This window comes from Notamacropus eugenii, chromosome 6, assembly GCF_028372415.1.
Source record: "Notamacropus eugenii isolate mMacEug1 chromosome 6, mMacEug1.pri_v2, whole genome shotgun sequence".
Classification (NCBI taxonomy): Eukaryota; Metazoa; Chordata; class Mammalia; order Diprotodontia; family Macropodidae; genus Notamacropus; species Notamacropus eugenii.
The window spans coordinates 258,304,408-258,327,642 of NC_092877.1; the positions used below are offsets into that span (position 1 = coordinate 258,304,408).

Consider the following 23,235-nt stretch of genomic DNA (forward strand, 5'->3'; position numbering starts at 1 on the left):
TTCCATAACATAGTATAATAAAAAAGATGATCGTACATGAAACTGCAAACCTGCTATGCATTCCTTGCTATCCTTTCAAATACACAACAAAATTATCATGTAAATTCCTTTTTTCCTTTTTTTCCTTATTCTCTCTGTCCCCACCCTAGAGATGGCTACCATTAGATACATGTAAGAATATACTGAATCTTTCAACGTCTCTGCAATTCTAAGAACAGAAGTTGCAGAACAGTGGCATATTTTAGTGGGTAGAGGTAATTTCTTCATTAAGAATTCATTATACTAGTCAAATCACTAAAATGTACCATGTTACATGTATGATAACATGATATCTTTCATACACAACTATGCTACTAATCTAGAGATGGTGATGAGTATATGGGCATCCATTAAAACTCTTTTCATAGGATCCTCTTTAGAATAAAAAGCACAAGTTTGTAAAACTGTATGGTTGTGATTAAGGGTAACAGGGTGGGGAACCTGTGGTCTTGAGGCCACATGTGGCCCTCTAGGTCCTCAAGTGTTCCTCTTTGAGTGATGACCCTACTGGAGGACGTAGAGGGCCACATGTGGCCTCAAAGTGGACTATAATCCTTAGTAGTGAAAAAGAGAGAGGACCTTCTTCTATGGGTATCAAACTGGCCTTTTTTAGAATTAGACCTATGATGTGAACATCATTAGCATCATGCTCTATCAGATGAATGAATTAGCCACAGATTATACATGTATAACCAACCATTTGGAAAATAATATTTCTGTGACTCATTGTTTTATTTTGAAATGATAATAAATATTAGAGAACTATCACATATTTTTAAAGTCTGATGTGGGGGCATTGACAGAGAGGCTATGAATGGTACATAAAAATATGTAAGCAGCTAAGTTGCAGAAATCAGACTCGAGTAGAATCACATCAAAAGCAAGGGAAAACACATTGAGAGAAAGTTGAAGCCAAACTTAAATCAAATATGACTGATAAGAAAGCTAATCTGGTAACATGTGCTCTGGGTGCTAAAATTTCATTTAAAAACATATTTATAAAGACAAGAGTTCTTAATCTGAATTCTAAACCCTGAAGAAAACATTTCAGGACAGCCTTCCTTTCTCACCAGTTCTTCTAAATGTAAGTCCACTGTTTTTCTAGGACCCATTGCAAAACTGAAGCATAACAGAAACCATCAGAGCCTTGGTCAAGGAACTCATCTTTCAGTGAGTTATGACTGAGTTTTTGTGCTTACTATGGTTTCTCGGTCTGCCACCCTTCTGCTAGCTCCAGATACTCTCACCTTTCTGCTTCAAGATTTGTCAATAAAATTGGAAATAATAGTTCAGTGGGAGCCCAAACTAATGTTGAAGATTGGGGAGGGTACAATGGATAATTCAGGAACTGTTTGCATTAGCAGTACCCTGTCACCAATATTCTTTAAATCTACTAAATCGTCTTCCAGTTTTACTCTCAAAATCATTTCTTATCAGCTCCATGTAGTCCTGTTGCATCGATGTAGGGAAGGAATATGCAGCAATCAGAAAACCTATGTTCTTCTAGTGCTAATTCCCCTGTTAACTAGCTGGTTCCACTGAGTTAAGTGAATTAACCCTACTCTGCCTCAGTTTTTTCATCTGTAGATGAGGATAATATTAGCTCTGTTCTATTTCTGAGAATTGTTGCTGAAGAACAGGTGAAATAATGGGCATGAAACTGCTCTGAGAGATATAAAAGCAGTATGCATTTGCATGATATAAATATTATATATTACTTCTATAACTGTATAACCAACATTATGTATTAGTTACCCCCTGTAATGTGTGCTCATGTAAATACAAATTGTGCATATTTTAAGGAAGTAATAGAATAATTGAATATGACACAGATATGAAGATCTTACACCACAGATACCACTGGATTGTGGAAATGGTTTTATATAATTATATATGTATTATAATTTTCTGTGATTTCATGCCATGTTTTATAGAATGAACACTGAAGCTAGAATTCTAAGGAAGCATCTATTGACTAAGAAAGAGCTGACAGAGAATCTTGGGAGATGATGTTTTGGGGGGAGGACACAAAAATGCTTTCAGATTCTTTTTGAAGGATTTCCATCAATTGCCATAAGATGAATATGACTATTATCCACAAAACCACATCAATCATAGGGAGCAAGGGATGAAAATCCTTTCAGTCATTTCCAAGTATGGTATTACTACTTAAAAGACAAGGAGGAAATTTATCCCATGCTAAGTATTGGCTCTGTCGATATAGTTCTCAAGCCTGTCATGTTGATATCTGCTTTTAGAGTCTTGACAGGTTAGAAAAAGATACAAGTATTGAGACTCAGAAACATAAAAAAGGAAAGAGACCCTGTAAAACATCCCTATGCCTCAATTTTGCTGGATGGGGAATGAAAATCAGAAGATGATGGAAGTATTTCTATAATTCATCCTCTTTCTCTCTCCATTCCCACTTCCTGATCTCACCACAGATTTTCTAAACTTATACAAAGGATATACTTGCACATTAAACTTAGGTCTGCTTCAAAGTGGATTACAAACAATCCTGCTAAAACCCTATGCTCAGTGAATGATAAAGCATATGACTTCTCACATTATTATTTGTGCTAAAAGCTATTATGTAAATATACTGGCTTATGCGAGCTTAAATAGTGTGAGTCGAGAATGCAAAGAGAGGGAATACATATATATTGACTGGAGCAATGCTCCAGGAACCTTGGTTTTAATAGAAAATTACATATCCTCACTCAAAGGGCAGAAAAGAAACCATATGTCTATTTTAGTGGCTATGTCCTGAAATGATGCACTTATTCCTTTTATTATATTTTCAAATAAATACATATGGGACCAGTCAGATGTCAACAGTGGCACCGAAAAGAGTATGAATTAGTCACACCGGCACACAGGGCTCTGGAACAATGAGCGGTGCTCTGGAAGACCCTTGAATACAAGCCTATTTGCCTCTTAATCCAAATGAATAATTAATGATAATTATCATGCTGCAGTTATTATCTGTGATAATAATATATCCGTAAGGTGAATAAATTCAATCTGCTACTATGCAGAAATGGCAACTCATAATATTCTTAAGAAATACAGATATAATTATCAGTATTAACGGTCAAGGAGAAAAAGAGATTTTTACATAAGGAATTACAGCAAAAGGTCCAAAGTAAAGTAGGAATGAATTCTCTTGCATGATGTTTATTCTGTAAGCTGTCACGGCTGTGGCACCAGTCTGCATTCCTTCTGCTACTTATGTGGGTAGAATCCATTTAAGTAAAAGCTCTACCATGCACTTGTGCATTGTAATCCGCCCATAATATCTACATCATTGCTCCCCTGGAAATGGCTCTAGTTTGCTTTGAGATCCTTTAAATGAGCTTATGGAGACTTGTCAACAGGGTTGGGGTGGTTAGCCTTCCATGCTGATAATTTACTCAACTATTAAGTAAGGAAAGATACATACGCACATACACATGCACACACACACACACACACACACACAGCAGTCAAAACAAATACAGTGTGAAAAAGGTTGGGTGTTTGTCAGGGGACATTGGAGGTTCATGTCAGTTGTGGGTTTTCTCCCTCCCCTATCCCTCTCTTAATGCACTAATGGCTTTAGAAATAGCTAAGTGGAATTGAATATTATATGGCATTTGCCCTAATTTTTCTTACCAGTTTTCTCATCATCTCTGGAAGAGAGGCAGTTGCTTTCCATTATTTGTGTTCTGCTTTTAATTTCCTCTTTTTGTTTTCATTGAGGCTGTGTCTAGCAAGTGAAACAAAATGTAGACAATGAGATAATTCTGATCCCTCCTCAATCCAAGTACAAATAGCTAAACTTATTTAGCACCTACTGTGTGCAACATATTATATCAGGCATTCAGAGAAATTGGTCCCCTCCCTTAAGAGGAATCAAGCAAACAAACCATAATCCCTGCCTTGAAAAAATCAGCAATAATTCGGAAGCCTCTATCTATGATTACCATTCAGCAGGTTTTACCCTTTCCTTCTCTCTATTTGTATAGATACAACTGTAGGCAAATAACTAGCTAGGGAAAAGTTATATGAAAGTATTAAAGTCTCACACATTGACAAAATATGCTATATTCATCCAGACTTCTGATTTCTCCAATAGTCTTGCCATTTGAAGCTCATGAACTATGTGACCCACTCTTCCCTGAAATAAGTTACTTAGTTTTTGACAGATTTTGTTATGCAAAAAGATAGGTGACCTCTAACTTGCTTTAACTTGAAAGTGACGATTTCAAAAAAAAAAGAAAAAAAAAGAAGAGAAAAAATGGAAAAATAAGTTAGTCTTAGATGATTCTGAACATCTGGTTTTCAAACCCATTTCTGAAGAAGCAATATTTATGAAGGAAATACTTTGTAAATGATAATCAATTAACTGAGGAATTCAAAGAGAAGCTTCTAAGGTTTCAACTTAAACTCCTCAGTTTTTCATATGAATATTAAATGCATGGAGGCACCCTGATTCCTAATGAATTCATCAAAATGCGATGGTGAGTCTTAAGAAATATTCTTTGAAAATAAAAAGATGCCATTTAAAGTGCGATGAGATAGCTATTTGCAAAATTTCTTAAAATATTCATTCTTTAAAAATGCTCCTTGCTTTTGTAAAGTCTTCTGGGACTCTACCTTCTTTTCTTCTGTATACCTCCACATATCAAAGTGTATAAGACACCTTCCAGCTTCCAGGAGGCACTCTTTACCTTTGGAATTCAACAGACTTTTCCTGTCCTTTTTCTTATGCATTTTAACATCAAGATTTCATGAAAATTTGGAGATATTAGCAATCTTGTTTTAATGTTATCATATTTAAAAGGGACAGAAATCACCTTCTTTCAGAGATATCTTGATAAGCTACATGAGTTCTATTTCCTCTTCCATTAAAAGAACAGTCCTGCTGTAGGCATTTTGGGATACAGTGGAAGAGGAGATGATAAGGGACCTCATCCTTCTGCAAGTCCTTTCTGCCTTTGCCAATGAGAAAAATATATTTTTTTAAAAAGCTAAAAGAAAGACTTCTTTCCTGAAGCACATCTTATATTTCTTTACCTATATACTTCAGAGCTATATATTTAACCCATAAAGTAATTCATCATTGATTTAATGATACAGTGTGAGTAGTTAACATAGAGTTGGAATTGTAGCTATTTGAATCAGCCTCTACAAGGTCAGCCAGTGTACTCTCTTGTCTAAGTCAGGTACCTACATTTTTCAGACCCAAATGAAGGCATAGAATTTTATTTTTTTTACACTTTTGACGTAATGCTTCCATATCTCTGTCCTGAGGAATTCAAACATCAAATATGTACCTGGTCTCTGATTTTGAAAAGTCAGTTGTACCAAGATGATTGCCCATGTGATTCAAGGGGCATTTTTTTTCTCCTCTATTACTGGAAAATTGAGAATATATTGTAGAATCACAAAGCTGGGAAGATGGAGATCACCTAAGTTGATCTTTATGTAGGAAGGATGAGAAACTGTCACAGAAAGATGAACAACTATCCTATTCCAAGGATCCTCCAGTAGCTCATTTAATGTTTAATAATATTCACTGACAGACAATTCTTATATTTAAACCAAATTCCTCAGGCTGAAAATTAGTTCAATTTCCCCTTCTCTTTTCAGTAGAGCTGGCAAACAGCTGGCCATAATCTCCATAACCACTTCTCATGTGCTTGAAGACCATAATTAAATCTCCCTTTGGCTTTTCATGGCTTTTAAATCATCTTTGTGCCTCCGTTCTGAATTCTCTCTAAATTCTGTTTCTTTTCTTCCATTTTAGGTTCTAGCATTGAACAGAAGGCTATGTTGGTTTAGATATAGGATGTGTTCCCTTGCAAATCTGTCTTGTACAAAGTCCGAGAGTAGTCTATAATCATAAACCAAATAAGAGATCAACGATGAAAGTGATGGAAAGGAGAGAACAATGATGATAGAAATGAAAGAAGAGACTTTGCTTGAGTTGAAAAGTTTGTTTAAAAAACCTTTCACAGTAAACATTTCAATATGGCAATTTCATCTAGTAGAACAATGTGGCCCAGAGGTTGGAGGACTGAAGCTTGGAGTCAAGGAGACCTGCATTCACAGTTCACTAGCTGATTCTTGGACCAGTTGTTTCAAGTTATAGACATATGCTGCAATCTGTGTTGTTGAATTGAGGGAGTTCTCATACTGAAAAATTATAGTTCTTTGATCAATTAATAAACAAGAATTTATTAAGTACCCAATTAATTTCTATCTATACCTATGTGCTTTTTTTCCATCCAATGATACTTATTTTAAAAGTGTCACTAATATTGAGGTGGCCCTCTATTTGAACCAATATTTGGATAAGTCTCAGAAGGGGTGGGACAAATACTTCAAAATTTTTCCATTCTTTCCTACTCTTTGTGGATTCTGGTTTTGTGATTTGACTTTTCAAATATACCCTGCATCATTTACTCATTTAAAACATTTGGATATTTTCCTACTGTTTCTTATTTTTCCAGCTATTTCTATAACCTTGATTTTTTGATTACACTTTCAAATATAATTTTCCCAGGCCCTTGTCCACTTTGCTGAGGTCAACTCAATTCTTGATTCCATCCTTGGTTATGCTAGCATGGCTTTGGTTTACTTTTTCTACATATTTCACTCTGCATGGTGTAGAGACATCTCTATTATTATTTAAGAACATTGTACAGGAACTTTTCAGTCTGGGAAGAGTTCCAGAAACCACCAAGAGGTTGCACAAGTGATGAGACCCAACCAGAAACAAAGATAGCAGAATTACATCAGAAGTCAATAGAAATTCTAGAAGGATAAGTAAAAGCTAAATTCTGTTTTTGAGATAGTGTTTTTCTCCTTGCTATGAAGGAGACAAATTCTGAGTGCCTGTGGCAGAAAGAATTGACTGAGATTGTCTAACTTGATGAAAACTTGTCACTCATGAAGACAATCTCCTTCCCCTAGTCTCCAGTCTCCTACACCAGTGGATGCCTCTCTAGTTTTGACATCTGGGTTTCTCAACACTTAAAAGAATTCAACTTCCACTCATAGATATCTGAGGGAAAAGGTTGTTTTCTCATTCAAGTAAAAGCTACAGGAAACATTTCTAAAAACAGGATTATAATTCAGAGCTAGATTATAATCCATAGGTCACTTATTCCAACCCTTTCATTTTATTGGTGATGAATTTAGGACCAATGAGGGTACATGGCATGCTCAAAGTCACACAGGTAGTATGTAATCATCAGAGGTGGGATTGGAACCCACGTTCATTGACTTCCAAGCCAGTGTTCTTTCTAACTTCATTGACAGGTCTTTTTATTTTTATTCATATAAAAATATTTGAATGCCTTTGATAGGTCAACATGTAAATTGCCTCTCTGATAACACATACAAAGATATGTAGATATGTATCTATCTACGTAAGCATATGTGTTTCAGATATGTCTGCTTATATATTTGTCTTCTAAAAATTTAAAAGAATCTTCTGTGTGTGTTTAAATAATTTCCTTAAAGCTGATTATATTTCAGCTGGTAAGGTGGTTTGTCCAAATCTAGAAAATAAATATACATACACCATGCCACACACATACATGTAGTATTTTGTACATTTGGCAAAGAAGGCTCTCTATAAATAAAAGTATTCTATTATTTCTAACGAGTCTTAATTTTCTGAATGAAAGGTCATTTAACAGTATCTGGGTAGCTCATAATTAGGTATCAGTAATGTTATGAGCCCTGATATAAATTTTCAGGAGTTGGGCTGATAAATGCTCATTCACAGATGAAGAAGGAAATAAAAACAAAGGACAGAATCACATTCACCTCTTCTGAATGATTTCACAGGAAAATTCATGTTTAAATGATTAAAGTAGGACATGATAATATTAATAATGATGATGATGGTACATTTAGCATTTATACTGTACTTAAAGCTAGAGTTCTTTACATGTATCGCTTCATCTGATACTGAGAAGTCCTACCACCCCCATTTTGCTGATAAGGAAACTGAGGCTCAGAGTAGTTGTCAAATGATTTGTCTGTGGATCAGAACTAATATTATAGCATTCTACGCTTTGAAGTAACATGCTTAGAAATTTTTCCATTTTACTATTATGTATGTGATTATGATCAGAGGGCCATTAAATCAAATTGTTTCTTTTGTTATATTTTTCAAGGATTCTTGAATGATTTTGTTGTATTGATGGGAGGCTCTTTACTGAAAAAAAAAGCCTATTAAGTAGCATTTTGCTTTATCAAATAAAATACTTTTCCATAATCAACATACACTAAATATTATGTGTTGGAAATTCACTCCAAACAAAATGGTAAAGCTATAAATAGCATGCAGGAGGAGCTAGTTGTCCAGTTTCCTGTCCTCCCTATCTATTTCTCCAAGAAATCCACTTTATGTTGGGCATAGAGCAGCAGCCTGCACTGAGGTGACCACTCTTAAACTTACAAAACCTCATGACCACATTTTAGTTTCTTACATTAGTCCAGACAGTTGTAAGTGAACTATAATTGTATAGTGTCATAAATGTGATGATGTTATACCATTAGTGTTTTAAGCACATGCTCTTAGATATTACTCGAATCTGTGATCTCATCAATCTGGAAATTCCCGCTAATGATACATCACAATCCATCTATGCCTATCTGTCTTATGAGGCTGGTGTTCATATCTTCCCACAGTTTGATCACAGGGGGTCCAACCTGGAGGATAGAGGCCTTCTTTGATTTTTCCTAGCATTATGAGGTTGTAGTAAACTATTCGAGCTCTCCACGTGATCTCACTCACTCTTGCCACATGACCACATACAATTCTTTTCTTATGTTTTATTTCTTTGTGATTCTATGTTGAAGTCTTCTTAGAATGACCATGCATTTTTGAATTGCCCTTTTTGGTGATATTGACACTTAATTTTTTTGGAGACTGCTGTGCTCAAAGTCCATATCTGCTATATATAGTAATATTAAATAAAAGATGCTACTGTGCACATACACAGTCCTTTCCTGAGGAACTAGGATGTATACTTTCCTCTGCCTCTGAAGGTAACCAAATCAAAAGTTCTAAACCTGAAAATATTTTACCAGTCAATTCCAATAGGCCATTGTTTCCTTTATTCTATCAGAACATCAAAAGTTAATTAAAATTTACCACATTATTGGACTTCTTACAAAATGTGCTGACATCTCTGTTGGTTTTAATAGCACTAAATGTTTCCCTGAATATAAGCAGGATCAATGTATATAAGTGAAAAAAATAGTATACTTTGGTGATGTATTCAATTAGAATTATTAATGGCCATATAACACTGCAAGAATTGACATCCCATGCATAGAAATCATATCAATAAGAGCTAAGCCTAATTGCTATAAACTTGAAAAGATTTTGTTACGACCTAAATGCCTGTAATAAAGTCTTGTGGATTGATTAATGGATTCCTGAAAGTTAAGTTTAATAAGGCCCAAGACTTTTTGTAGCCAAAATTCTAATTTGCTTATAGTGAGTGAAATTAAGTATGTATGTTACCCTTCACATAATCTCTTTTGAAACACTATGAAAATTTTGACATTATGAAATTATGACAAAATTCTGTGACAGGTTTCTTGGCTGATTCCTTGTGGAATCTATGAATAGGCATCTTTGTAGAGTTCTGACAGAAAGATTATGATCTGAAACACTAGTATCTTCTACCTTCCATCTGAAAGCTTGCTACTGACATGCAAACTTGAATTCAAGTGATAATAGAGAGATTTCTGGAAAGACGTTTAGTCTATTTGGCTAAACCTGACTATGATACTTAAGTTCCCTTTAGAAAACAAGGTCCTGATATTTGCCATGTCTGACTGAGAGAATTATTTTCCATTTCTTTCCTTAAGTTGCTATCTCTTCATCTTTTCTTCCATATTTTTTCTCCCCTATGGCTCACTCCTTAAAAAACCTTTTTTTACTTCCTTATCTAAACTAAATTTTTCCCTCTAAGACTTTCTCATTTTTCTTTTTCGGTTCCTCCCTATTTATTTTTCTTTCTTTCCATGTTCTCACCATTGTATAGGCCCTGAACTACCCTGCCATCTCACCACCCACTAATTAGCATGTCTCCATGGTAACAGACAGTTGTAGAAAGGGAATCATTCTCAGTAGCAGCTACTGCTGAGTAACCTCTAGGCCTAGTGGGGAGGGGCTTTGACCTGATTAAGAAAGAGTTTCTCTTCATGGTGGGAGAGGAGTGCATCTCAGGAATGTCTTCTATCCAAGGGGAATGAATAAGTTAGTGTGGCTAAAGAAAGACAGTGTTTAAAGTTAGGTACATAAATCAAATTGGAAGAACCCCCCAAAGGTAGTGAAGTTATTAAATTCCAGTTCACCAAGATAAGTAACATTTTGAGTTAGCAAATGTATCTGGTAGCAAATGCTTGAGAACACTTTGCTTTCTCAAGTAAGGCTGCCATTTTAAAATGGGAGTACCATGACTTTTCTTCAGCTCATGTTTTCAAAGAAGGTGATTGAGGTTAGAATGTGTGAGGTGAGAGGTACCTTAGAGATGATTGACCTAGTCCTATCCTCTCGTTTTACAATTTTGTGGGACTGCTTTCATGGTGAGTACTGACTATTCGTTGGAAGCAGCATTGCTTGGCTTGATCTGGGTTCAAGTCTTACCTTTTATATGTGACTCTGGGCAAGTCAATTGAAACTTTTAATGTCTCAGGCAACCATACATTGCAAGTCAGATGCTGATTTGGAGGGAGAGTTTTCTTACCTGGGACTTCCATGTACAAATGAAATCACATGTCTGGATACCTTTTCCTGCTATGTGCAAACTAAACTCTCCTCTTTGAAATTATTCAGCAAATAGAGTCATTATATACATATATTCATATTCATATATACATAACAGTATACTTTTATATTCAATATTATAGGAGTGTATCATGTAGACAAATATCCTTGTTTCTTAAAATTTAGAGTGAGATGCCTATTGTTTTCATTTTATTGGAATCCATCCTAAGGAATTCTTCACATTCCTATCTATGTATGTGTGACAACTCAAACCTAACCCAAAGTGAACATTTTTTAGATAAGTAAGGTTGAACTTTGAAATCTCTGACCTTTATGTTCTTTCTGCTAAAATGTGACCTGAAGTTCTTGCTTTGCAAAATGGAAAATATGACTCATCAAGGTTTGACCCCAATGAAAAAATGTCTACCAAAAAAATCAATAAAAAGAAATTATGAAAATATAAATGTATCTTCACCTCTTAATACATGTTATAAAATTAATCATTAATTAGAGAAGTTTTGTTTTTAATCTTTAAAAACTGATTCACAGATACCACCACCTGTAGTATTACTAAATAAATCTGTACTTATTTAAAACAATGGTACAAAATATGAAATAAAGACAAAGCCTATACCAACAGAAGAATCTTGAAATATCAAAGATTCTTAATTTATTATATGAATCTGTCTGCAATCTGAAGTGTGGGTTATGATTGAGAAACTCATCCACCCCATAAAGTTCTGGAATATAAACAGCTCTCTCCTCATTCATGGGCTGAGTTATGGAAAAAAACTAGAACGCAGTAGCATTGGAGATCCTAGGCCAACCATCACAGTGCTGAAGGGACAGTAATAACACTGTCTCATTGGGCAGTGCACATAGGATACGTGCTGCATCCACATACCCTCAGAAGAGTTGTGAACAATGTTCAAGTTTCCAAAATACCTTAAAGAAGATCATGAAAATGAAAGATGTGAGGAAAGACAAGTAAGAAATGTCATAATCTTTTCTTTGGCTATTCCAAAGAACTTGTAGTCATGGAGGTGGCGGATCCTGAAGCACCTTCTCTTCTTGTAGCCTATCTTGGCTTTGGATCGGCATGTAGAAAATCTAACATTTTTTTCTCTAAGAAACTTGGAGAAGCACTGTTTTAATACCTAGAAAAGGCTGATCTGCAAGCAAATTATTAAATGCAATTTATTCCATACTTTGATTAGAATAATTTACACTGTGAGACTTCTCAGATGTGTCACCAATGGGGAGCTGTCTGGCTACAGGAATACATTGGGTTTCATACATTTTTTAAGTAAATCGGAACTGCAAATGCTGACTCAAACACTCAGAGGTAGCATGTGAATTTGTGACATTCCCTGGGGAGTTTGAGGTCTAGAAACCAATGAAAAGATCAAAATGAAACAAGTCCAGTATTTTCATGTGTGACAAACCGATCATAGTCTGAAATTCTTATTTTTATTTTAAAGATAACTCAACCCATTTCAATTATCCCACAGCCCAAGTCTTCCAAAGGCAAGATATTCTCCCTAGGATGAATGATAAAGAAGTACAGATCCATGCTGGTGGCTGCTTAAGCCTGTCCCAATGGAGGCCAGTAGCAAAAGCCAGGGTAGAGAGCTCCAGGGAAGCCCAACAACTAAAACATTTCTCATGACATAAGAACTAGTAGGGAAGACAGTGAAGTTTTTTATAAGATCATGGAAAAAAGTTGAATTTTCTGAGTGCTAATCCAAAACCAGGATAGGATGCAAGAAGAGAAGGTGTTTCAGGATCTTTCATTTAGATGGCTGTAAATTCTTGGGGGGAGGTGAAAAATAACAAAATGACTTGGTTCTTGCTTGTCTTCCTGATATCTTCTGTTTTGAGAGTTTCCTTTCACTTATTCTAGAGCCTTGAACATTGTTCATGGCTGCGCTGAAGGTTTTGTGGATATAGCACTTATCCTATGTGCACTATCCAATGAGACACTGTTACTGTTACCCCTTAGTCACTGCTATGGCTGGCTTGAAATCTCCACTACTGTTACTTTCTGCCTTTCTTCCATCCTTGAGTATGCAGTTATTCTCAGTTTCCATTGACAAATGAAGATTGGGTTATTTATATTCTAAAACCATACTGAGTAGGACAATCTCACAGACATAACCCTCACTTCAAATTGCAAATATATTCATGTAATAAACTTAGACTATTTGATATTACATGTCTCTTCAGTTAGTATAAGATTTGTCTGGAGTTTGTTTATTTTTATTTCATATTTTATGCCATTGTTTTAAATAAATACATGTTTAGCAATATCCCAGACTTTGATAGTGGTAACAGGAATGTGTTTCTAAATCTTAAAAACTTTTCTAATGAATGATTAATTTTTATAATATTTAGTAGGAGCTTAAGAGGGTACTTTTGCACCTGTATTTTTATAATTCCTTTTTATTGATTTTTTTGGTAATGTAAATCATTGGTGTCAAACCTTGATGAGTGAAATTTTTCATTTTTCACCATACATAAAACTGTTATTATTAATCCTAAAGCAAAGAACTAGAAATCATAATATGACATAAACAAAGGTGGCACTGACACATTTGATCAATTATCACATTTACTTGACATAGAAAAAACTTCAGTTGGTATTTTTATGGCCTGTTTATTCAACAAATATTATTAAGCACCTACTGCATGCAAGGCATTATGCTAGTTAATGATGATTCAAAGATTAAAAATGATACAGTCCTTTACCTCAAGAAACTTCACATTCTCTTGGCCCTCTAAAAATACATAATGCAGGCTCACTGAATGTCAATTTAAAAATTAAAGAGAAATGCAAAATAAAACAACTTTGAGGTTCTATGTCATACCCCTCATATTGCTAAAGCTGACAAAAGAGGAAAATGACAGATGCTGAAACAGTTATGGGAAAGCATATATAGTAACATACTCTTGGTAGAGGTGTGAATTGTCCTAGACATTTTAGAAAAAGCATTTGGAATTATATCTCCAAAGATATTAAATTGTTCGTTTTGTTTGATGAATAATTATATTGCCAGGTCTATACCCCCAAAGAGATCAGAAAAAGAGGGAAAGGACAATAATATTTAGAGATTCTTTTTTTTTTTTTTTTTTTTGCAGTGGCAAAGAATTGGAAATTGAGGGGGAGGTTCCCTTCAATTGGGGGAATGATGGAATGAGTTGAATGTGCTGTCATACTACTGCACCATAAGAAATGATGAAGGGCATAGTTTCAGAGAATCTGAGAAGACTCATGTGAACCAAGGCCGAGTAAAATGAGCAGAACAAGGAGAAAAATTAATAGTAACAATAATTAATAATAATATTGTAAAGACAAACAACTTTGAAAGGCAAGAACTCTGATCAATGCCCCATGATTCCAGAGGAGCCATGATGAAATATATTATCTATACACTGACTGAGAGACAATGCACTCAGAGTTTGAGTTAGGACTTATTTTTGGTGGGGTGGGGGGGTTGTGGGGATATGACCAATGTTGAGATTTGTTTTGCTTAAGTATACACATTTGTAACAGTTTTATTTTCCTTAACTTTTCAACTGGGAGTGGGAAGGGGTAGAAAAGAAGATAGAGTTTTGATAGAAAAATTAATAAAAATAAAAGTAAAAAATTAAAGCAGTTATATCAAGTATGAAGCTTATGAGTAAAGGTTACACATATTAGGACTCTTCAGTTTAGAAAAGAAAAGGTTGAAATGGAGATAAATGTTTACCTTGTATTTCCAAAATTAATCTTTGTGGTTTTCTCAGTGCTTTCTTCTTATCATGTTTAAGCATCACAAGAGAATAAGCATTGGCTCTGAGGTCAGGGAACTTGGGTTCAAGTACTACTTCTGATGCATATTATTTATGTGACCTTTGGCAAGAAATTCCCTTGGTCTCAGTTTATTTAACTGTAAAATGAGTGAGTTGAATTAGATGTCCTCTGAGACATCCAATCCATCTCAAAGATGTTCCCTGAGATGTCCAACTTTAGATCTGTGATCCTTATTCCCAGAAAATCTCTTATGATGCCCCTTTATCTTAATTTTTTTGGAAAATGCTTTGTTTTCTTGTTCTGCTCTCATCTTGTTTTGTGGGTAATGTGAAATGTCCTGAGCAGATGCCAAATGGCAAATAAGAGGAACCAACTGTGGCTGCAGAATCCTAAGGAACCTTAGAAACTTCAAAAGATCATCATGCTGAATGTGAGGGAGTTCAACACATTGGCTGAGATCCTGTAGCCTCCCCATTTTCCTTTTAAAAACATATTTTATTTTCCCCCAATGACATGTAAAAACAATCCCCAAGATGGTAAGCAATCTGATATAGGTTATACATGTGCAATCATGTAAAACATTTTCATATTAGTCATTTTGTGGATGAAAGCTCAAAGACAGACAGGAAGAAAGAAGGAAGGAAGAAAAGAAGGAAGGAAGGAAGGAAAAATAGTATGTTTCAGTCTATATTCAGATGCTGCCCGTTCTTTCTCTGGTGGTGGATAGTCTTTTAAGTCATTAGTCCTTTAGGATTGTCTTGGATTGTTTGCATTGCTGAGAATAGCTGTCATTCTTAGTTGTTCATTGTACAATATTGCTATTCTTGTGTACAATGTTCTCCTAGTTCTTCTCACATCACTCTGCATCAGGTCATGTAAACCTTTACATTTTTTCTGAAAGCATTCTGCTCTTCATTTCTTGGTTATATTCCATTTTAATCATATACTACAACTTGTTCAACCATTTCTCAATTGATGGAATGCCCCTTTATCTCAATTCCCATAGCCACCATCCTACTTCACACTAGCTCACCTCTTACTTAAATAATTGCAATAACCTTCTAATTGTTTTCCTTGACCCAAGTCTTTATTCATTCCAATCCATTTTCCACAAATAATTGCCAAAGTAATTTTTTAAGTAGAAAATCAAATATAAGCTTTAGTTTGGCCTTTAAAGCTCTTCATAACCTGGATTCTCTTTATCTTTCCAGCCTTCTTATACATTCCTCATATTGGAAGCTGTTTTTCACAGAGACCTCATCTCCCATCTCCTATCTCATTCCCTTTGAATTAGCTCTTTCCCGTGTCTTAAATGCTCTCCCTCTTTGCCTCTACATTTTAGAATTCTTAGATTCCTTCAAGCCTCTGCCCAAATGAAACTTTCTGCAGGAAGTCTTTCTTGATCTCCCCCACCTCCAAGTGTCATTGCCTTCTACTCTAGGGTGATGTTGTATCTATTTTGTATATATATTTGTATACATACCTATTTATTACAAATTGCCTTCCCCTTTGAATATAAGCTTCTTAGTGACAGAGACTGCTTTCCCTTTTTGTTTGTTTCCCTAGTGATTATCACAGTGCTTGGCACACAATAAACACCTAACAAATGTCTTTTGGTTATTAATTGATAAGAATCTATAGTGGTTCTTAACCTTTGTGTGTGTGTGTGTGTGTGTGTATGTGTGTGTGTGTGTGTGTGTGTGTAAAATAAATCCTTTTGTAAGTTTGGTGAAGGCAATGAACCTCTTTTAAGAATAACATTTTAAATAAATAAAATCCGTAACATCACAAAGGAAATAATTATATTGAAATTCAATGATTTAATTATTTAAAAAAAAGTTCAGGAACCCAATCTTAAAAAACCCCTGGTCTATAATCTCTCTCACTAATAGGAGCTAGAACTAGAAGAATTTAGAAATTACTTATCACAATACCTCACTTTGCAAGAAGAAATGGATAGCTATAGAGAAGTCAAGTGACTTGCTAAAGGTCATACAAGTGGTATTTCCTCTCTGTGCATATGTAGAGAAGATGCAGAACAGAGAAAGTGATACTCATAAAATAGAGCTCATTGGACACTAATGCCAAGTATGTAATGAAGTTGTAGTTTTCAAAAAGCACAGCCTTTCCAATCTTCCCAGACTACCTTATGAAGAAGTACTTTGGACAACCTTTCTTTTCTTCCCCTTGGGAGAAGTGGTGGGGACACATAGTTACTTCTACCTGTGTTGTAGGAGGACAGTACTTTGTATCCAAATGTTGATGACTGCATCTGAGAATAATTAAACATAGAAATTATTTCCTATAATAAGCCTACTTTTTATTTCCTTGTCCATTAAGCTTGTTGAATCATGTGATATGAAAGTATAAATCTTTTTCTGTGAATTTGGATCCTAACTAGACAGATGGCCAAAATAATACAAAATGAAATTTTCTGAAGGTGAAAGGTGAAATTTTCACCTTTGGTGAAAGAATGACTAAGAATCCTAATCTTACCTTGAATTTTAGAAGTAGAAAACAAAACAAAAAAAAACCCAGCCATGTTTTTATTTTAGAATTTTAAAATTTCTTTTAGAATTATTTATTGTGTTTTAGAAAAACAAAATTATTATAATTTTGATAGAGTATCGAGAGAGTTAAAGTTGAGAAAATCATTGGAATGTTGAGGAACCTCGGCAGGCCTAAGTTCAGTTCCCTTCTGAAGGGAGTCTATACTATGGGAGTTCCACTGAGTCTGGGAGATTTTAAGACTCACTAGAGAAGGAAGAGAACTCTGTTCATTGTTTATCTACTAGAGTGAATTCTTTATATGTTTCCCGCACTGTTTGTGGGCTCTTGTGGATTTATATTAAAGACTGTCCTGCACCTGATAAATGCACTTGTTACCTTGAATGCTTATACTGCATCTCAGTGGAATGAAGTGGGGTAGCTGTTACCCACATCTGTAGAGGCTTAATATATAAGCTATGATCTGATATTTCTGAAAGGGTGGAGGCAATATAAGGCAAAGAAGTATTGCTCTTTGGGAATATCCCCTGACATTTGACCCTGTCCATGTAAATTCAGAATTAAGGGGCACATTGTTTTAAAAATGAATAAAAACATCTTTCACCTCATTATGATATCATTATTTTCAACATTTACCTTAAAAATAAATGAGAATTTTGTCAGACTTTAAGGTATTTCTCTAAGCTAAAGCACAAGTTGAACCAATTAGTTTCAGGGATGTATCTTTCTCTGGAAATGAGTCTAATTTAAAATTAGGGTATGCAATTGAGGTTCTCATTATTGACTTTCTCTGCCTCAACATTCCCTTGGACTTGTTGATGTTCTGCCTACACTTGAAGGTCATCATGTCCTTCCAAAACACCTTGAGTGTTGATTAAAGGATCTGCTTGATGTGCTGTTCCTAAGGCAATGGTGGAATTGAAGTGCTGTTAAAATGTTAGCACACTATTGCCTTGAGGATATAATTGACAATTTGAGTATCAAAGTATAATGGCTAAGTATTTGAATGTAGCTGTGCTGTTAATTTGTTGTGTGACCTTGGAAAAGTTATGAAACCTCATTTTTCTCATTGGTAAATTTGGAGTCATCCTTGATATATTCAACATGGAAAGGACTTCATGTCATACATATATTAGGAGTTCTTAACTTTTTTTCGTTTTGTTTCAAGGACCCCTTTGGCAGTCTGGTGAAGTCTGTGGACCCCTTCTTAGAACAATATTTTAAAATATACACAACAAAATACATATATTAATGAAACCATTATATTAAAATAGTTAACAAGATATTTTTAAAAACCCCACTAGTTCAAGGACCCCAGGTTAAGGACCTAAAAGAAAGTAGCTGCCTAAGTGGTATGATTTGAGAGGTACTGAACAGGGCTTCCTTCTACCACCTGAACTTACACATTTGAAATTTATTTCTTTTGATTTGGAAGATGTTTTTTTTTTTGATTTTTCAGGGTCAAATGGCAGCAGTGGCATGGGAGTTAGGCCACTGGAATTGGAGTCAGGAGGATCTGAGTTTAAATCCAGTCCAATAAACATTTATTAAGCACCCATATAATTAATAAAAGACAGTTGCTGCCCTCCAGGGGCATACAGTTTAAAGGGCAGAGATGGCACAAAAGGAGGTAGGAAAGAGGGTGGGGAGGACACAGGATATTAGGGGGTATCCAGTGAGGGGGCTTCTTGTTCTATGGTACTGAAATCAGGCACAGCAGCAGATGCAAAGTGGAGTGAGCTGAGAGCCCTCTTTAAAGGAAGATTTGGGGAGGAATTTAATACTCTGCCCTCCATCTCTGAGAGGAGAAAGGAGGCTCAAGGAGGTGGTTGACTTAGCATCACAGTGGTGAGTTTAGAAGTGATGAGCTTAGGCTGGGAGGGCCATCTTATCCCCTGGAGTTGAAACTAAGCAGGGCAACGAGATACAAAATGTCTTCAGTATTTGTTGTATGACTGAGCCAGCCATTTAATCTTTGGTGCCTAGATTTCCACACTTGAAAAAGAGAATTTATGAGGGACTTTAAGGTCCCTTCTAGCTCAGAATCTATGATCTCTAAGATTTGTCGCATATTAAATATTCAGCTAACAGTAGGGGTGATGGGTGACAAGTAGCTAAAGGCCAAGCCCTAAGGAAAGGGACTAAATGGGGAGGAGAGATAGAGGAGGTAGCTGAAAGGAAGTATAGGTGGGAAGGCTCCAAGACAAATTAAAAGAGCCGATGCTTATGTAGTGCTTTAGAGTTGACAAAACACTTTGCAATCTAATCTTCTTTGACCTCCACAACAGCCCTGTGAGGGTCCTTTTTGCCTGGTGAGGAAACTGGGCCTTAGAGATGTTAGTTAAATGGCTTCCTCAGGATCACACAGCAAGTAGGTGTCAGCCTCAGATTTTCTGCCCAAGATAAACTTCACCTGTTTCATAATTTCACCCAGAGATAGCCCAGCTTATACATGGTAGCACCATCACTAGATAGTAATGGAAGAAGGTAAGTATGAAGAACTGTGTTTGTTATTGAAATTGAACTATTGACAGACTGAAGGAAGAAAAAGACACTGAATCATGTTTATAGGGGCTAGGTTGCTTTTATCTAGATATCTAGTTTATCAGACCATTCTGTGGGGCAAGCTGATAGAGCAATGTTCTTCAGCGTCTCTCCCTCCAGGGTGTAAAGTATTCAAGCTATGTTTTATAGTACTTTTGAGGTCTCTGTTAACTTTCTTTAATTATTATCCTTTATTTAATTGACAAAAAAAACTGGGCACCCAAAGAGGCTTTTGTGACTTCTTGGTTGATTAGTTAGGACCCCTTAGATCTCCCAAGGCTTATAGGATTACTCATTTTTAAGTTTGGAAAGTATGTGTATCATTGGGGTATGTTATCTTTCTGAGCTCTTTGGTATCTTTCAATATTTGTCTCTGGTTGAATTAACAGAAATAGAGGGGCTATCTCTCAATGAGTGCCTGTGGCTTTGTGATCCAGTTTTTGGAAGGGCTTCCTTAGCTACTCCTATCCTAGTTATAATCTCCCTGTATGTTCTGAGATGGACAAAGATCTGTTTAGGCTTAGAGCCACAAGATATGTATCAGAAAGATCACTGGTGGAATATCCCTTGTACTCTGCTGGAATAGCTGTGGAATATAATTCAATTAATTGGACAAACTGTAGGAAATCAGGAGACACATAAAAAAATATTCATTGTACCTAAATCCTCTAGCTAGAAGGGAACAAAACACTGAGGGAAAGGAGGCAGCATGGGTATAAAGGAATGGGGACTCAACTCACAGATAAGAAACATAAGGTTCAAATCCCAAATCAGAACTTCAACTCTTACTAAGTATGTGAGCTTGTAAGTCACTTAATTGCTTCAATCTCATTTAACCATCTGTAAAATAACAGCAGTAGTATTTGTACGACCTACTTGTAAATTGTGGAGAAAGTGCTTTGTAAATCTGAAAGCACTATATAAATGAATGCTCATTACTAGAGACATGCCCATCTTGATTATATAGATTTCCTGATAGATATGACATCAGGCAGAGAATGGAGCCCACAAATCATAAACCAATGAATTTTCTTTGATTCCTGGAAAAATTCTAGAATGCATTATTAAAGAAATTATCAGTAAATATCTAGAGAAGGAAGCAGTCATCTCCCAGAGTAAAAATGGCTTCACCAAGAGCACCCATAGCTTCCATGTTGTAGTAAGGATGTTGATAAGCTGGCAAGACAAGAAAGGGAAACCAGGGTGAGGAAGCACCTCCAAATCATGTTGTAACAGGATCAGTTGCAGAAACTGGTGCTGGTTTACCTGGAAACCAAGGGAGTGCCCATCAATTGGGAAATGGCTGAACAAATTATGGTATGGATGGATATAGTGGAATACTGTTGTGTGGTAAGAAATGATGAAAGGAACAATTTCAGAAAAATCTGTGAAGAATTGCATGAACTAGACAGAGTAAGTTGAGCCAGGAGAACAATTTATGACATAGTAACAGGACTGTAAAAGTAAACCACTTCGAAAGTGGTTAAGATCTCTGATCAATGCAATAACCGACCTTGATTCCAGAGGACTTGTGATGAAACATGTTACCCACCTCCTGACAAGAAGGACTCAGGGTTGAGAATATGACATTTTTTTTTTTGGTCTTGGACAATGTAGGAATTAATTTTACTTGACTAGGTATATTTGCTAGAATGGTTTCTTCCTCCCTCCCCCCCTCCCTCCCTTCCTTCCTTCCTTCCTTCCTTCCTTCCTTCCTTCCTTCCTTCCTTCCTTCCTTCCTTCCTTCCTTCCATTTGAATCCTAGGTTTCTAGTCTTTTATTTGAGTCCTTATTCCTCTATACCCATGCCACCGCCTCTCCCTCACTTCTTTGCTCCCTTCTAGCTAAAGGATTTAGGTACAATAAATAATTTCGTTTATGGGTCTCCTAATTTCCTACAGTTTTTAGGGATGTGGGAAGAAAGGCAAGCATATTTTTTTCATTAACATAATTTTAAAAGAAGAGATAATTCAGGGGATTACATGAAATACGACATCTAGGCTTAAATTTTTCTGTTTGACCGTAGAAAGCAAAATTAGGAGCAATGAATAGTTGTTGCAAAGATGCCAATTTAGACTTGAGGTAAGGAAAAACTTCCCAATAATCTCAAATGGGAAAGGGAGGTTGTGGATTTTCCCTCTTTGAGGGACTTTAAACAAAGTCTAGAAGACCACATATTAAGAATATTGTAGAGCTGAATCTTGTTCAGATATAGATTGGTCTACATTGCCTTTGAGGCCCCTTCAATTCTGAGATTATGAGAAGTCATAATTTTTCAGAGTCTCAATTTTCTCATTTGTACAATGATATAGCAATGCTTGCACTACCTACTTCACAGTGAGTGTGAGGAAAATTCTTTGTAAAGTCAAAAGCATTATTTGCATGTGATTTATTATTATTGTTTTGTGTATGGAATTATGCTGCAATAATGGCAAATGATGCTGTGCAAAGGTGCTGCATAAACTCCAAATATTTATTTAATGCTTTTGGAGATCTCAGAATCACACAATTCAGTCTAAAGAGATGTCAGGCTGTGTAGAACCCATATAAGATTGCATGCTGTCTTGGGGAGAAAGGGGGAGAAAATTTGGAACTGATGGAAGTGATTGTTGAAAACTGAAAACAAATAAATTAATAAATATTTTGGGGAAAAAAGAGGACTTCTAGTTAAACCCATACCTGAAAAAAGAAACTCTCTATAACATATCTTACATTCAGGTATCATTCAGTTTTTGTTTAAAGAACTAAAGTAGAAAGAAATCTACCACTTCATGAGGCAATTGACTTAACTCTGGAATGGCTTTAATTGTTAGGAGATATTTGCACAATTTGAGTCATATTTTTTTGCCCATTGCTCATGGTTTTGCCCCCTGGAAACAAGCAAAACTGTTTTCCAAATGTCATCCTTTAATATTCTTGAAGACAGTTATTATTCCCTACAATGTCTTCTGTTCTCTAGCTGGGGTGTTAGAGAGGATAGACCATTGGGTCAGAAAGATGAGTTCAAATCCAGTTTCAGACATTTATTTGTTGAATAATGCCAGACAAATCACTTCATCTCTGCCTGCCTCAGTTTCCTCATCTGTAAAATGAGGATGATAATAACACCTACCTCCCAGGATTTTTGTGAGGATAAATGAGATAATATTTGTAAAGTATGTATCACAGTGCTTGAAACATAGAAGATGTTTGATAAATGCTTCTTTCCTTCTAGGTTAAACATCCAAAATTCTTTCAACTAATCCTTTTATGGAATGAATTTGAGACCTTTCACCAACTTGATTATCCTCCTTTGAATGCTCCCCAGGTTAGTCATGTCCTTCCCAAAATACAGCATTCATGATGGACTACAATACTCTAGCTGTGGCCAAACCAAGGTGGAGGGTGATGGAGCTACATTCTTTATTTACCTATTATTTTTTTTTCCATTGGGGTCCTTCATCAATACAGATGATAATCCTTCTAACTTTGAACAAACTGTCTTTGTGAGTTGCTCTGACCAAAAACATTCATCATCTGTTTGCCAACCTTAACCAACAAAGAATGTTCTTCCAGGTCTACACTCAAA

At 35.7% G+C, this 23,235-nt stretch overlaps 1 long non-coding RNA gene across 1 annotated transcript in view; it reads right to left on the reverse strand.

Moving 5' to 3' along the window:
* Positions 1-3,704: 3,704 nt before the first annotated feature.
* LOC140511363 (uncharacterized) overlaps positions 3,705-23,235 on the reverse strand; it is a 133,021-nt gene continuing 113,490 nt past the window's right edge. Inside the window, exon 3 of the long non-coding RNA XR_011969517.1 lies at positions 3,705-3,787. This is a non-coding gene — a long non-coding RNA (uncharacterized lncRNA). The remainder of the gene's footprint in view (positions 3,788-23,235) is intronic.